At 37.2% G+C, this 14186-nt stretch overlaps 2 long non-coding RNA genes across 2 annotated transcripts; one reads left to right on the top strand and one right to left on the bottom strand.

The window, feature by feature from the left end:
* Positions 1-981: 981 nt before the first annotated feature.
* LOC109217471 lies at positions 982-7662 on the top strand. The gene is made up of 2 exons (XR_002066647.1): positions 982-1469; positions 7387-7662. It is a non-coding gene; the product is annotated as an uncharacterized LOC109217471 (long non-coding RNA).
* Positions 7663-11421: 3759 nt separating this feature from the next.
* On the bottom strand, positions 11422-12946 carry LOC109217470. Its single transcript, XR_002066646.1, has 2 exons — positions 12896-12946; positions 11422-11560 (listed from the first exon to the last, which is right to left on the bottom strand). It is a non-coding gene; the product is annotated as an uncharacterized LOC109217470 (long non-coding RNA).
* Between the last annotated feature and the right edge of the window lie 1240 nt (positions 12947-14186).

Genomic DNA, 14186 nt, shown 5'->3' with positions numbered 1-14186 from the left:
GGGTCCACAGCAAAATCAGCTAAGACTCAAGATCAAGCTTCAAGAGATTTATAGATAGGAATCTTGTAACTCGTAGTTGATAGGCCTAGCTAGCTTAGCTTTTGATTTTCTTTTTTCGGTGTAACTCAACAAGCTGAAACAGCAGCAACAGCAGTGAAATCACAGCTTCTCGGTAGTCCCAGCTACCGAAACTTCCAGAACTACACTGACCTGATTCCTTTATAGCCAAGGATATGTAGGCAACCTCTGAAACAGGGTTCGGTCAGGCTCTTTTTAAAAAATGCTTTTCATGGAGTTTCAAACGGGCAAAAATCCCTCATATTGCTTACTTTATCTTTGCCCGAAAACTCGTCATGTTTCCAAGCAAAGAGGGGCAGCTGTAAGCACGTGATTTTTGCCCTATATGAAATACTCCTATAAAATCCCAAGAAAAATAGATTTTTGTTAATTATTTGCCATTTTAGGATTTTTTGTAGAATTTTTAATTGTTTGCATTTTGTGCATGTTTAAGTTTTAGTTAAATCATGAAAAATACTAAAAATATCATGCATGACATTTAGGCTTTATCTTTACATTTTTAGGATTAATTAGTAATTATTTATTTTATAAAAATCGAAAATCACAAAAAAATACTTCATTTTTACACTTTTTTTTTCTTTTATTGATTTTTCCTCTTTTAATTTAGGAATAAGTAGTTTTTATAGTTTTTATAATTAGCTAAATTTCACATTTTGGATAATTTCGGATTTTTAATTTGTAGGATTTTAATTAAAAGAAAAAGGAAAAATTAGAAAATAAAACAAAGAATTGGATAAAGAAATGTTTGTCTTGTGAAAGTGGGCCAAAATTAATGCTGAGCCCAAAGCTTATACCCAAATCTGCCAAAACCCAATAACCCACTCAAAGCTCAATCTTCCTACCCAAATACCCATTATCCTTTGCCCTAATCCCTCACATACAAGGGGAGCTAAGGCACAAAAATATATCAGAATTTGGAGAGCCCTTTTCTCTCACAAACCTTGAAGAGTGGCGCCTCTCTACTCAAAACCAAGAGACAAACGACCAGCCCCCTTTTCTTCTTCACCATTTTTTCCAACCCCAAAATCAAAAGCTAACCATCGGATCTCCCTCCCACTCATCTGCACTCACTCACTTCACTCACGTAACACACACCTTTAGAAGCAAAGAAAAGTGTTAGAAGTAGAGAATTTGAATTCTAGATCTGAAGGAAAAGAAGAGCTCCAAAGAGCAAAACAACAATCAAAAAGGGATTTCCAATACTATTTTGATTTCGGCTACATCAGTGCATTAATTTCTGGGTTTCGAGTCGATTTTTTTTGGATTTTAAATTGGAATTGTTCTGTTGATTTCGGCTGCTGCTTTTTTCATTGTCGCTTCTGAACTCCATCAGCTCTAGCATGGCCTTTATTTGGCCATTGACATTTGTTAGATTGATTCATGTGCATTAGGTATGTACCGAAATTTTGTTTTTTTTCTTCCAGATCTGTTATAATATGAGAACACATCTGCCTTCGTTTTGTCTCTATTAGTTATTTGGATTTATTGACTTTGATTTTAATTTAAACTCAAAAAATGATATCTAGTCTATAGTTGAGTCATGGCTGTTCTCTGAAGTTAATTTGTCTGTTGCTACTTGTTTGTGTAGATTTAATTTTAAACAATGAGTAAAATTCCGTTAATTTCAATTGGAATCTGACTGTTGGTTAAATCCGAGCTGTTTAGAAGATGAGCAGTCTGCATAAATACAAAAGTTGATGCACTTAACAGGAACTGGCCTCAATTTTTGTTGGTGCTCTCATTTTATAATTTTCAGGAGAAACAAATGGTAACAAATGATAATGCCTGGGCACTAAAAATCAAATATGATAAAGTTGAAAAGTCGAGTTTTCAAAAGTTGTGATATCACTAGCTAGGATTTGGATGATAGGCTGTAAAACAGAATGTTCCACTAGTGTCTTTGAACACTTTTCTTTTCTTATTATTAAGTTTTTGTTTCTTTTTTAGGTGCAAGTTGTTTTGAGTTGCGCAAGATGTGATTTCTTTTCTTTTCTCGATGATTTGGTATTGTACATAGTTTGAAGATGCCTTTGGTTGAATAGACTTTGTTGCTAAGTGACTAGATCATCCCTTTCACTAAACAAACTTATAACTCGAAACTTTAAGGTTCGTGTTTTGATGAATTGCTATTTGTCGTTTACTGGGTGAAGGCCTAGTGTATTACCCTAAGCATGTATATAATTAATAGCCTAATTGAAACATCAATTTAGTTTTAAATATGAACCTCTTTAATTTGCTTTAGTTGAGGACAATCCTTTAAAAATAAGTGAGGCGTGCCACGCCAAATACAATCTCAAAACCCATGGTCTTCACTTAATTAATTTTAACCCTTAGAATTCGAGGCGTGCCATTTAGCAAATTTTCATGGCCCTCGCGAATTTAAAAACGCGTAGTTGCTTTAGGCGCGTTATTTTAATAACATTATCTTCTTAAACTCGGGTGTGCATTTCATGTGACCCAAATCCAAATCCTAAAACGTTGAATAAAATATGTCTCGGATTGCGAGTGCATTTCATGTGACGCGATCCAAAGACATGTCTTAAACGACGTTCAATCTTCCTTAAAATTAATTAAAAGCGGTTAATAAGTTAAAATGCACATAGGCTAAAACATGTATTAAAATCAGATAATAGGCCAATTGTAATAGTTTAAGCGACCGTGCTAGAACCACGGAATCCGGGGGTGCCTAACACCTTCCCCTGGTTAACAGAATTCCTTATTCAGAATTTCTGGTTCGCAGACTTCAAATGAAAAGTCGAAATTTTCCTCAATTTGGGATTCAAAATAAACCGGTGACTTGGGACACCAAACAAACCTATCCCAAGTGGCGACTCTGAACTGAAATAAATAATCCCATTTCGAATAATGTCACTTAAATTGGAAAAACTCCCTTATATACTACCTTTCGGGGTGGTGTGTAAAAAAGGAGGTGTGACAGCTCTGGCGACTTTGCTGGGGATACGAACCCAGAATTTCGATTCAGGGTTCAAGAATTCGAGCTTAGTATAATTATTATATTTGGCTTTGTTTGATTTTCCTACATGTTTCATGCTAAATGTGCTAAGTGCTTTACCGTTTTGATATTATCTGAATTGTACATATAAAATTGTTACGAAACCCTTCTCTTCTCATCTCCGGGGATGTGCTCACTGGTTGAGACTCCCTATTCTCTTAGTGTCATACCTTAAAATAAGAAAGAGGCCGGACAAGTTACTAAGCCGGATGGCCTTTTGGTTCCCGGTACGTAGCCCCCTCCTCGACTCGAGTTATCCGCTCGGGTACACAGTCTAGAACATATACTCAGGTTTTGAACCTAAAATAACTCAACCTCATGCCGGATCCCTAGTAGGACGTTTGTTTGCATCATGTGCATTTGACTTAGGGGACTCAACACAGGGGTTGGGTCCGTCTAGGACAGGTGACCTGAAATGAATTGACCATCCTGATGCATCTTACATGCTACTTGCGCATTTATTTGCTCGGCTTTGCATGTTGATCGGCTTGACTAAATAAGTGAAAATTGAGAAAAAATAAGCAGTGTTAGGACTAAGTGAGGGTGACCATTTGAGAAAAAACCAATGCCCAAATAATACCGAAATGCTGCCGGATTTTTGAAAAAATGAAAAATTGAAAAGATAAAAATATTTGAAAGAAAAACAAGAAAAACATAGAAAGAAAATTATTGTTCAAAATAGTTTTTGGCAAATCTGACCGAACTACGCTGGTTTGATTCTCACCGGATGTGAGATACGTAGGCGACCCTCAGCGGGTCCAACCACCCTTTTGCAAAAATAGCCCAAAAGTGTCAATATTTTAATTTTTTGTCATAAATAAGTCGGGTGATGCCATTCTTGTTTAAAATAAGCCAAATGTCCCCAAAAGGGCGCCGGAAGGCCGATTTTGCAAGAACAGCCACCTGGAGTCATTTTTAAAATGGTTTGCGGGCACATCCTTAAAATCTCCTTCCCGGAAGTGCTGAAAGGCCGTATCTGCAAAACCAAGTCTTTGTTTTTGTTAAATGGAAATTTTGCAAAAATAGCCATTTTTTCTGTTTAAGTCAAAATAAGTCATTAAATCACTTTAAATAAATGTGCAGGATGAGCACGATTCAAAATAAACCTTTCTCAATCATGAATAAAATCCCTTTGGAGTTGCGTCTGTGGTGAAACGATCTAGGAGGAGAAGGGCAAGATGAAGTCAAAAAATATTTGAAAGGGCTTACCGGTTTGTTGGAAATTACGCCTCGGGGAGACATCATCAGGGCATTAGTTACATGCTGGGATCCGGCGCACAACGTGTTCCATTTTTCAGACTTTGAACTTACCCCGACCTTAGAGGAAATAGCCGGGTATATCGGACGTGCTGAGGTTCCTTTAAGACACAAGTACTTGATTGCCCCGAGAACCGTGGCCGTGCACAAATTCTTAGACTCACTGAAGATAAGCAGGATGGTCCACAACACGGATTTGGCGGATGGCTTTTGTACTCCACACTTCATATACCATAGATATGGCCACATCGGAGGGTTCAATAACCCGGAAAACAAGATATGTAGCAAAGGAAACCGCCAAAAATGGGAAGAACATAGATATTTTGCTTTTATGGTGGAAAACAAGTAGTAGCAGCAGCAACAACAGTGAAATCACAGCTCATGGTAGTCCCAGCTACCAGACCTTCCAGAACTACACTGACCTGATTCCTTTATAGCCAAGGATATGTAGGCAACCTTTGAAGCAGGTTCGGTCAGATGGTTTTCAAAGATGCTTCTCCTGGAGTGCCGAGCTGGCAAAAATCCCTCATATTGCTCATTTATCTTTGCCCGAAAACCCTTCGTGTCTTCGAGCAAAGAGGGGCAGCTGTGAGCACGTGATTTTTGCCACGCTTAAATTACTCCTATAGAATTCATTAGAATTGGGATTTTTCTTTTATTATTCGAATTTAAGGAATTAATTGCGTGATTTTGTGTTTGTTTGCGTTTTGTGTACATTTTTAGTTGAAATAATTCATAAAAATTACAAAAAATATAGTACCTTTGCATTTAGGACTCAATTTTATATTTTTAGTTTTATTAGTTAATTGACATTGCAAAATAAGAGAAAATCACAAAAATAGTCGTTGTCCATCTTTACATAGTTCTCTTTTTAAATTAGGATTTAGCTAATTTTAGATAAAATAATTAGTTTAGTTGTAGAATTAAATCAGGTCTTTATTTTTGATTTTTGTATTAAACAAAAATTTAAAAAAAAAAGAAAGGAAAAAGAAAAGAACGGAATTAATTGAAAAGCAAATAAAAAGAGATGCAAAATCAGGCTGGCCTGATATTGGGCCAGTGCTAAATAGCAGCCCAAATTGGACCAAAACCCCTCCCCAAATCCGGTCCCCAGTCCAAGCCCAAATCCCCATTTACCCGGTCCAGACCCCCCATATACAAACGACGCCGTTTTGGTCTAATTAAATCTGAGTCGTCTATCATCTTTAATCCAGCGGCTCCTAATTGATCTCGATTTTAAATAAAAGTGTCTGAAATTTGAAGAAACCTTAGAGACAACACCCTCCTTCCTCGTACCCCCGCCTCCTTCGTCGGCTCCACCCTAACTCCGCCGCCGGAAATCGTCTCACGGCGGCGGCCGGCCTTCAAACTCGTCCAAATTTTCACCATAGATTCCTCCCTCCCTCCTCTGTCCGAATCCATGCCCCAATTCCTTCGAATGTTCACCAAACCCTTCAAATAACTAAAACCCTAGCGCCGCCTCCGCCGCACACGGCGGCGCTGCCACCCATACCATACCAAATTTGTACTCCACAACCCCCAGGCCACTCTAAGCCCCATTCTCATGTTTATTGCACAAGAATCCCAACCGAAGTCCTTCAATTTTACATCTAGGGTTCGAATTTTCTGGGCCAAGGCCGAATTCACTCGCACAAGCATCCTTTGCATATCACTTGTCCAATACAGGAGCATTTGAGTCTAATAGTGAGTTTCCCCCTATTCTTCTCTTGTTTTTATTTCTTTCTTCTTCTGTTCTTCTCCTTTGCTTCCTGTGATTTGATCTTGCTTTGGTAATTGTTGATAATTAGTTTAGTCGTTGTTTGAATGCATTTGATATATATATTAATTCAGTAAGCTTTTTCGTTTATTTCTGTTTTGTTTCTTAGTTTTGGGTTCTGTATGTGTTTCATTCTGTTCCAATAATTGTTTTGTAGTTTAATTTTGTTTCATTTTGTTTAATCCTGGGTTGGTAGTTTAGATTTTAGTTTAATTTTTGGTTCGAATCTGTCTTTATCTGTCTTTGATTCATTAATCGATCCTGTTTGAAGCCTTGTTTGAATTTCAATCCCTTATGATTGTTACTAGCTGGTGTTAATTAGTTTAAGTCAGTTTAATTAGTAATTGTCATTAATAATTCCATAGTTTGGTGTTTAGTTTCAAATAATCCTAGGCTTAGTTTAGTTAGCCCTAGTTAAATAAATTGTTTGGTTATAGCTGTACTAGGCTAGTAATTTCAGGGGTATTTAGGGGGTATTTTGGGTATCTAAAATTGGTTAGAATGCTGTAGGTTAAACTAGAATACACTAGACTCTTCTAGAAGAGGGTCTTAGTGTAGTTTCAGCAGTCTTAATGCAGTAACTTGGGCAACAAGCCAAAAATTTAGGGATTAATGTATAAAAACTGAAATAAAAAGGGGGAAAAATGAGTGAATGAATTCTAGAAGCTTCCTCCCTTTTCCTGCCTATAAAAGGCAGTCCTCATGCCTTCTTTCAGGAGTGTTTTTTTGAAATCTGAAAAATCCCCATAAGGTTCTAGAAGTTTTTTACCCTATACAAAAGTCCCAAAAGTTTTAGTTTCTAAAACTCCCTCCCAAAAACGCTTTATGCAAGCTTAGCATCTGATTTTTGAATTTCGAATTCAAATACTCTTAAGGTTCTCAAAAACCTTCATCCTAGATCTAAAATTTCCAGAAAAACCAAAAAAGTAGCAAAAACAAAAACTCACAAAAAAAATACTCCAAAAATACGTGTTCTATTGAAATTCTTAGGTTACTTTCAAGTTGTAGTGTTTAATTTGCATCTTCTAGCTCGGTTTCTGGTGGCTGAAGTCTTCAAAGTGTTCCGTGTTCAATTTCAAGTAAATTTGGGTTAAAACCAGTGTGTTTTTGGTCATCTTGCTGCTGTTACCCTTCTATCATTCCTTCCTGGGTATTGTGGCTTGATTTGGGTTGAAAATTGGCCTTATTTTGCTGGTGTGAGCCGTGATTTGCTGAACTGCTGCTGACCTCCCTCTTTTCTCTTGTTACTTTACACTTCCAGGTACATATTCGAACCATGATTTGGTAGCTTTGAAGTGAAATGATGAAATGAAATGCTCATCCATTTGCCTCCTGAAATGTAGTTGTTCGAGCTGTCATAGTCGAATAGATAATAGTTGATCTGTATTTGTTTAAGTTTACTTTTGCTTTGTGTTTACATAATCCCTGGATTGTATAACTTGGACTGCTTGGGACTGTTTGAGACTTTTAAATTTGATATGTTTCATCTAGTAGTAGCATTAGTATGAAATAACTTAATGTCTTATTTTTGGTTCGATTCTTTGGACATTTGCTCAGTTCAGAGAAATCAGTAGAAAACGTCATTTGTAGTGCAATTAAATCAAATCTAGTTATCATATCCATTAGAAGCTGAAATTGAATTCAAAACAGATACACGTTTGTATTAGTACAAGAGCAGGCGTATTTTGTAATTTTAACACGCTAGTTAATCTAGTTGTTTCATTTGCAGATCTAATTCACGCATAGAAATCCTTAGGATGTAGTGATTGAAATTGATGTGGTTTTTAAGGTTATGAATTCATTTGGTTAATCATGTATAAATCAGTTGAATATGTGTAGGATAATTGGATTCAAAGGTTGGCATGTTAGCTTGAATTTAGAACTGATTGTTTGTTTACCAATAATTAAGGCAGTTGTGAGTAAAATCAGTAGGTTAAAATGCAAATAAAAATCAATAAGAGATCTGGGCTCATCTGAGACCCCAAACGTGACTGTTTCTGCTCAAACCAGACTTGGGCCTGACGTTTAGCCCAGCTTCTCAATGGCAAAAGCCCAGCATATTTCTGATCAGACTGAACTTTACTGAAGCCCAATTGCCGGGCAGCTTCATGTTACAAGGATTGGGCCAAGTTTTGAGGCCCAACGTGCTGAAGGTCCATTTTACTTGTTTAAATTTGGGACTTAAGGCTTGAGCCTCTTTGAATACTCCTAGTAATAATAGACCCACATAACTAATTAATTAGGTCGTTTAGAGACAAGAATCAATAGAAAATTATAGTTTGCTCTAGGATGGCCTTTAAATAATACAATGAGGTGAGCCCCGCCAAACATAATGCATAAATTGCGGGGCCCTCTTTAAATGTTCATATTAAAATCCTTAGAATTTGGGACGTGCCATTTAGCGAATTTCATGGCCTCCCGCAAAGTTAACAATGCGCTAGTTGCTTTAGGCCCGTTATTTAAAGAATATTACCTTCCTAAACTCGGGTGCACATTTATGTGACCCAAATCCAAATCTCAACGAAGTCGAAATGTGTCAAAAACCGCGGGTGCATTTATGTGACGTGGTTCGAGGCGTGTTTTCACGACGTTGCAATTCTCTTTAAAACATAATAATAAAAGCGGTTTAAAGTTAAAAAGCACATCAGTTAAAACATGTATTAAAATCAGATATTTTTTTTAGCCAATTATAATAATTTAAGCGACCGTGCTAGAACCACGGGATCCGGGGGTGCCTAACACCTTCCCTTGGGTCAATAGAATTCCTTATTCAGAATTTCTGGTTCGCAGACTCCAATTGGAAAGTCGAAATCTTCCTCGATTTGGGATTCAAAATAAACCGGTGACTTGGGACACCGAATAAACTATCCCAAGTGGCGATTCTGCTAAATAAATAATCCCATTACGAATAATGTCACTTAAAGTGGAAAAACTCCCTTATACTACCTTCGGGGTGTGTGAAAAGGAGGTGTGACAGCTCTGGCGACTGATGCAAAGGGAAATATTTTTCTCTTTCCCATTTTTCATGTTTTCAAAAATCCGGCAGCATTTCGGTACTATTTGGGCATTGGTTTTTTCTCAAATGGTCACCCTCACTTAGTCCTAACACTGCTTATTTTTTCTCAATTTTCACTCATTTAGTCAAGCCGATCAACATGCAAAGCCGAGCAAATAAATGCGCAAGAAGCACGTAAGATGCATCAGGATGGTCAATTCATTTCAGGTCACCTATCCTAGACGGACCCAACCCCTCTGTTGAGTCCCCTAAGTCAAATGCACATGATGCAAACAAACGTCCTACTAGGGATCCGGCATGAGGTCGAGTTATTCTAGGTTCAAAACCTGAGTATATGTTCTAGATTGTGTACCCGAGCGGACAACTCGAGTTGAGGAGGGGGATACGTACCGGGAACCAAAAGGCCATCCGGCTTAGTAACTTGTCCGGCCTCTTTCTTATTATAAGTTATGACACTAACAGAATAGGGAGTCTCAACCAGTGAGCACATCCCCGGAGATGAGAAGAGAAGAGTTTCGTAACAATTTTATATGTACAATTCAGATAATATCAAAACGGTAAAGCACTTAGCACATTTAGCATGAAACATGTAGGAAAATCAGACAAAGCCAAATATAATAATTATACTAAGCTCGAATTCTTGAACCCTGAATCGAAATTCTGGGTTCGTATCCCCAGCAAAGTTGCCAGAGCTGTCACACCTCCTTTTTACACACCAACCCGAAGGATAATGTATAAGGGAGTTTTTTCATTTAAAGTGACATTATTCGAAATGGGATTATTTATTTATTTTTAGAGTCGCCACTTGGGATAGGATTGGCTTTTGGTGTCCCAAGTCACCGGTTTAACTTAAATCTCAGATCGAGGAAAATTTCGACTTCCCATTTGGAGTCTGCGAACCAGAAATTCTTAATAAGGAATTCTGTTGACCCGAGGGAAGTAGTTAGGCACCCCCGGATCCCGTGGTTCTAGGACGGTCGCTTAATTTATTATAATTGGCTAAAAATTTGATTTTAATACATGTGTTAACTTATGTGCTTTTTAATTGTAAACCGCATTTATTATTATTTTTAAAAAATAATTGCAACGTCGTGAAAACGCGTCTCGAACCACGTCACATAAATGCACCCGCGGTTTTTGACACATTCCGACTTCGTTGAGATTTGGATTTGGGTCACATAAATGTGCACCCGAGTTTAGAAAAGTAATATTATTTAATAACGCGCCTAAGCGACTAACGGGTTATTAACTTTGCGGGAGGCCATGAAATTCGCTAAATGGCACGTCCCGAATTCTAAGAATTTTAATATGAACATTTAAAGAGGGCCCCGCAATTTATGCAATATGTTTGGCGGGGCTCGCCTCATTGTATTATTTAAAGGCCATCCTAGAGCAAACTATAATTTTCTATTGATTCTTGTCTCTAAACGACCTAATTAATTAGTTATGTGGGTCTATTATTACTAGGAGTATTCAAAGAGGCTCAAGCCTTAAGTCCAAAATTTAAACAAGTAAAATGGACCTTCAGCACGCTGGGCCTCAAAACTTGGCCCAATCCCTGTAACATGAAGCTGCCCGGCAATTGGGCTTCAGTAAAGTTCAGTCTGATTAGAAATATGCTGGGCTTTTCCCATTGAGAAGCTGGGCTAAACGTCAGGCCCAAGTCTGGTTTGAGCAGAAACAGTCACGTTTGGGGTCTCAGATGAGCCCAGATCTCTTATTGATTTTTATTTGCATTTTAACCTACTGATTTTACTCACAACTGCCTTAATTATTGGTAAACAAACAATCAGTTCTAAATTCAAGCTAACATGCCAACCTTTGAATCCAATTATCCTACACATATTCAACTGATTTATACATGATTAACCAAACATGTTGAATTCATAACCTTAAAAGCCACATCAATTTCAATCACTACATCCTAAGGATTTCAATGCGTGAATTAGATCTGCAAATGAAACAACTAGATTAACTAGCGTGTCAAAATTACAAAATACGCCAGCTCTTGTACTAATACAAACGTGTATCTGTTTTGAATTCAATTTCAGCTTCTAATGGATATGATAACTAGATTTGATTTAATTGCACTACAAATGACGTTTTCTACTGATTTCTCTGAACTGAGCAAATGTCCAAAGAATCGAACCAAAAATAAGACATTAAGCTATTCCATACTAATGCTACTACTAGATGAAACATATCAAATTTAAAAGTCTCAAACAGTCCCAAGCAGTCCAAGTTATACTATCCAGGGATTATGTAAACACAAAGCAAAAGTAAACTTAAACAAATACAGATCAACTATTATCTATTCGATTATGACAGCTCGAACAACTACATTTCAGGAGGCAAATGGATGAGCATTTCATTTCATCATTTCACTTCAAAGCTACCAAATCATGGTTCGAATATGTACCTGGAAGTGTAAAGTAACAAGAGAAAAGAGGGAGGTCAGCAGCAGTTCAGCAAATCACGGCTCACACCAGCAAAATAAGGCCAATTTTCAACCCAAATCAAGCCACAATACCCAGGAAGGAATGATAGAAGGGTAACAGCAGCAAGATGACCAAAAACACACTGGTTTTAACCCAAATTTACTTGAAATTGAACCAGGAACACTTTGAAGACTTCAACCACCAGAAACCGAGCTAGAAGATGCAAATTAAACACAAAACTTGAAAGTAACCTAAGAATTTCAATAGAACACGTATTTTTGGTGTATTTTTTTTGAGTTTTTGTTTTTGCTACTTTTTTTTGGTTTTTCTGAAAATTTTAGATCTAGGATGAAGATTTTTGAGAACCTTAAGAGTATTTGAATTTGAAATTCAAAAATCAGATGCTAAGCTTGCATAAAGTGTTTTTGGGAGGGAGTTTTAGAAGCTGAAACTTTTGGGAATTTTGTATAGGGTAAAAAACATCTAGAACCTTATGGGGATTTTTCAGATTTCAAAAAAACACTCCTGAAAGAAGGCATGAGGACTGCCTTTTATAGGCAGGAAAGGGGGAGGAAGCTTCTAGAATTCATTCACTCATTTTCCTCCCTTTTTATTTCAGTTTTTATACATTAATCCCTAAATTTTTGGCTTGTTGCCCAAGTTACTGCATTAAGACTGCTGAAACTTACACTAAGACCCTCTTCTAGAAGAGTCTAGTGTATTCTAGTTTAACCTACAACATTCTAACCAATTTTAGGTACCCAAAATACCCCCTGAATACCCCTGAAATTACTAGCCTAGTATAGCTATAACCAAACAATTTATTTAACTAGGGTAAACTAAACTAAGCCTAGGATTATTTGAAACTAAACACCAAACTATGGAATTATTAATGACAATTACTAATTAAATTGACTTAAACTAATTAACACCAGCTAGCAACAATCATAAGGGATTGAAATTCAAACAAGGCTTCAAACAGGATCGATTAATGAATCAAAGACAGATAAAGACAGATTAGAACCAAAAATTAAACTAAAAGCTAAACTACCAACCCAGGATTAAACAAAATGAAACAAAATTAAACTACAAAACAATTATTGGAACAGAATGAAACACATACGGAACCCAAAACTAAGAAACAAAACAGAAATAAACGAAAAAGCTTACTGAATTAATATCTATATCAAATGCATTCAAACAACGACTAATCTAATTATCAACAATTACCAAAGCAAGATCAAATCACAGGAAGCAAAGGAGAAGAGCAGAAGAAGAAAGAAACAAAAACAAGAGAAGAATATGGGGAAACTCACTATTAGACTCAAATGCTCCTGTATTGGACAAGTGATATGCAAAGGATGCTTGTGCGAATGAATTTGTCCTTGGCCCAAAAAATTCGAATCCTAGATGTAAAATTGAAGGACTTCGGTTGGGATTCTTGTGCAATAAACATGAGAATGGGGCTTAGAGTGGCCTGGGGGTTGTGGAGTACAAATTTGGTATGGTATGGGTGGCGGCGCCGCCGTGTGCGGCGGAGGCGGCGCTAGGGTTTTAGTTATTTGAAGGGTTTGGTGAAAGGAAATGGGGCATGGATTCGGACAGAGGAGGGAGGGAGGAATCTATGGTGAAAATTTGGACGAGTTTGAAGGCCGGCCGCCGCCGTGAGACGATTTCCGGCGGCGGAGTTAGGGCAGAGCCGACGAAGGAGGCGGGGGTACGAGGAAGGAGGGTGTTGTCTCTAGGGTTTCTTCAAATTTCAGACACTTTTATTTAAAATCGAGATCAATTAGGAGCCGCTGGATTAAAGATGATAGACGACCCAAATTTAATCAGACCAATACGGCGTCGTTTTGTATATGGGGTGTCTGGACCGGGTGAATGGGGATTTGGGCTTGGACTGGGGACCAGATTTGGGGAGGGATTTTGGTCCAATTTGGGCTGCTATTTAGCACTGGCCCAATATCAGGCCAGCCTAATTTTGCATCTCTTTTTATTTGGTTTTCAATTAATTCCTTTCTTTTCTTCTTCCTTTCTTTTTTTTTTAAATTTTTGTTTAATACAAAAATAAAAAATAAAGACCTGATTTAATTCTTCAACTAAACAAATTATTTTATCTAAAATTAGCTAAATCCTAATTTAAAAAGAGAACTATGTAAAGATGGACAAGGACTATTTTTGTGATTTTCTATTATTTTGCAATGTCAATTAACTAATAAAATTAAAAATATAAAATTGAGTCCTAAATGCAAAGGTACTATATTTTTTGTAATTTTTATGAATTATATCAACTAAAAATGTACACAAAACGCAAACAGACACAAAATATCGCAATTAATTCCTTAAAATTCGAATAATAAAAGAAAAATCCCAATTCTAATGAATTCTATAGGAGTAATTTAAGCGTGGCAAAAATCACGTGCTCACAGCTCCAATGGGTAGTAAGGACTGCGCCATGGTGGCGACCATTCAATAAACTCTTTCCAAGTGTACTCATATCCCAAACCAAAAGTGGTACCGTGTTTCTTCAGCTTGATGGGTTTGGCGATTCCCTGGAGGTTTTTGCCGAGCCCCTTGCCAGGTTCGTATCCACACCAATTCAATATG

Source organism: Nicotiana attenuata, unplaced genomic scaffold (assembly GCF_001879085.1).
Source record: "Nicotiana attenuata strain UT unplaced genomic scaffold, NIATTr2, whole genome shotgun sequence".
In the NCBI taxonomy this organism is placed as follows: domain Eukaryota; kingdom Viridiplantae; phylum Streptophyta; class Magnoliopsida; order Solanales; family Solanaceae; genus Nicotiana; species Nicotiana attenuata.
The sequence above is the reverse complement of the archived record's forward strand: the minus strand, read 5'-3'. Positions and strand labels throughout refer to the sequence as shown.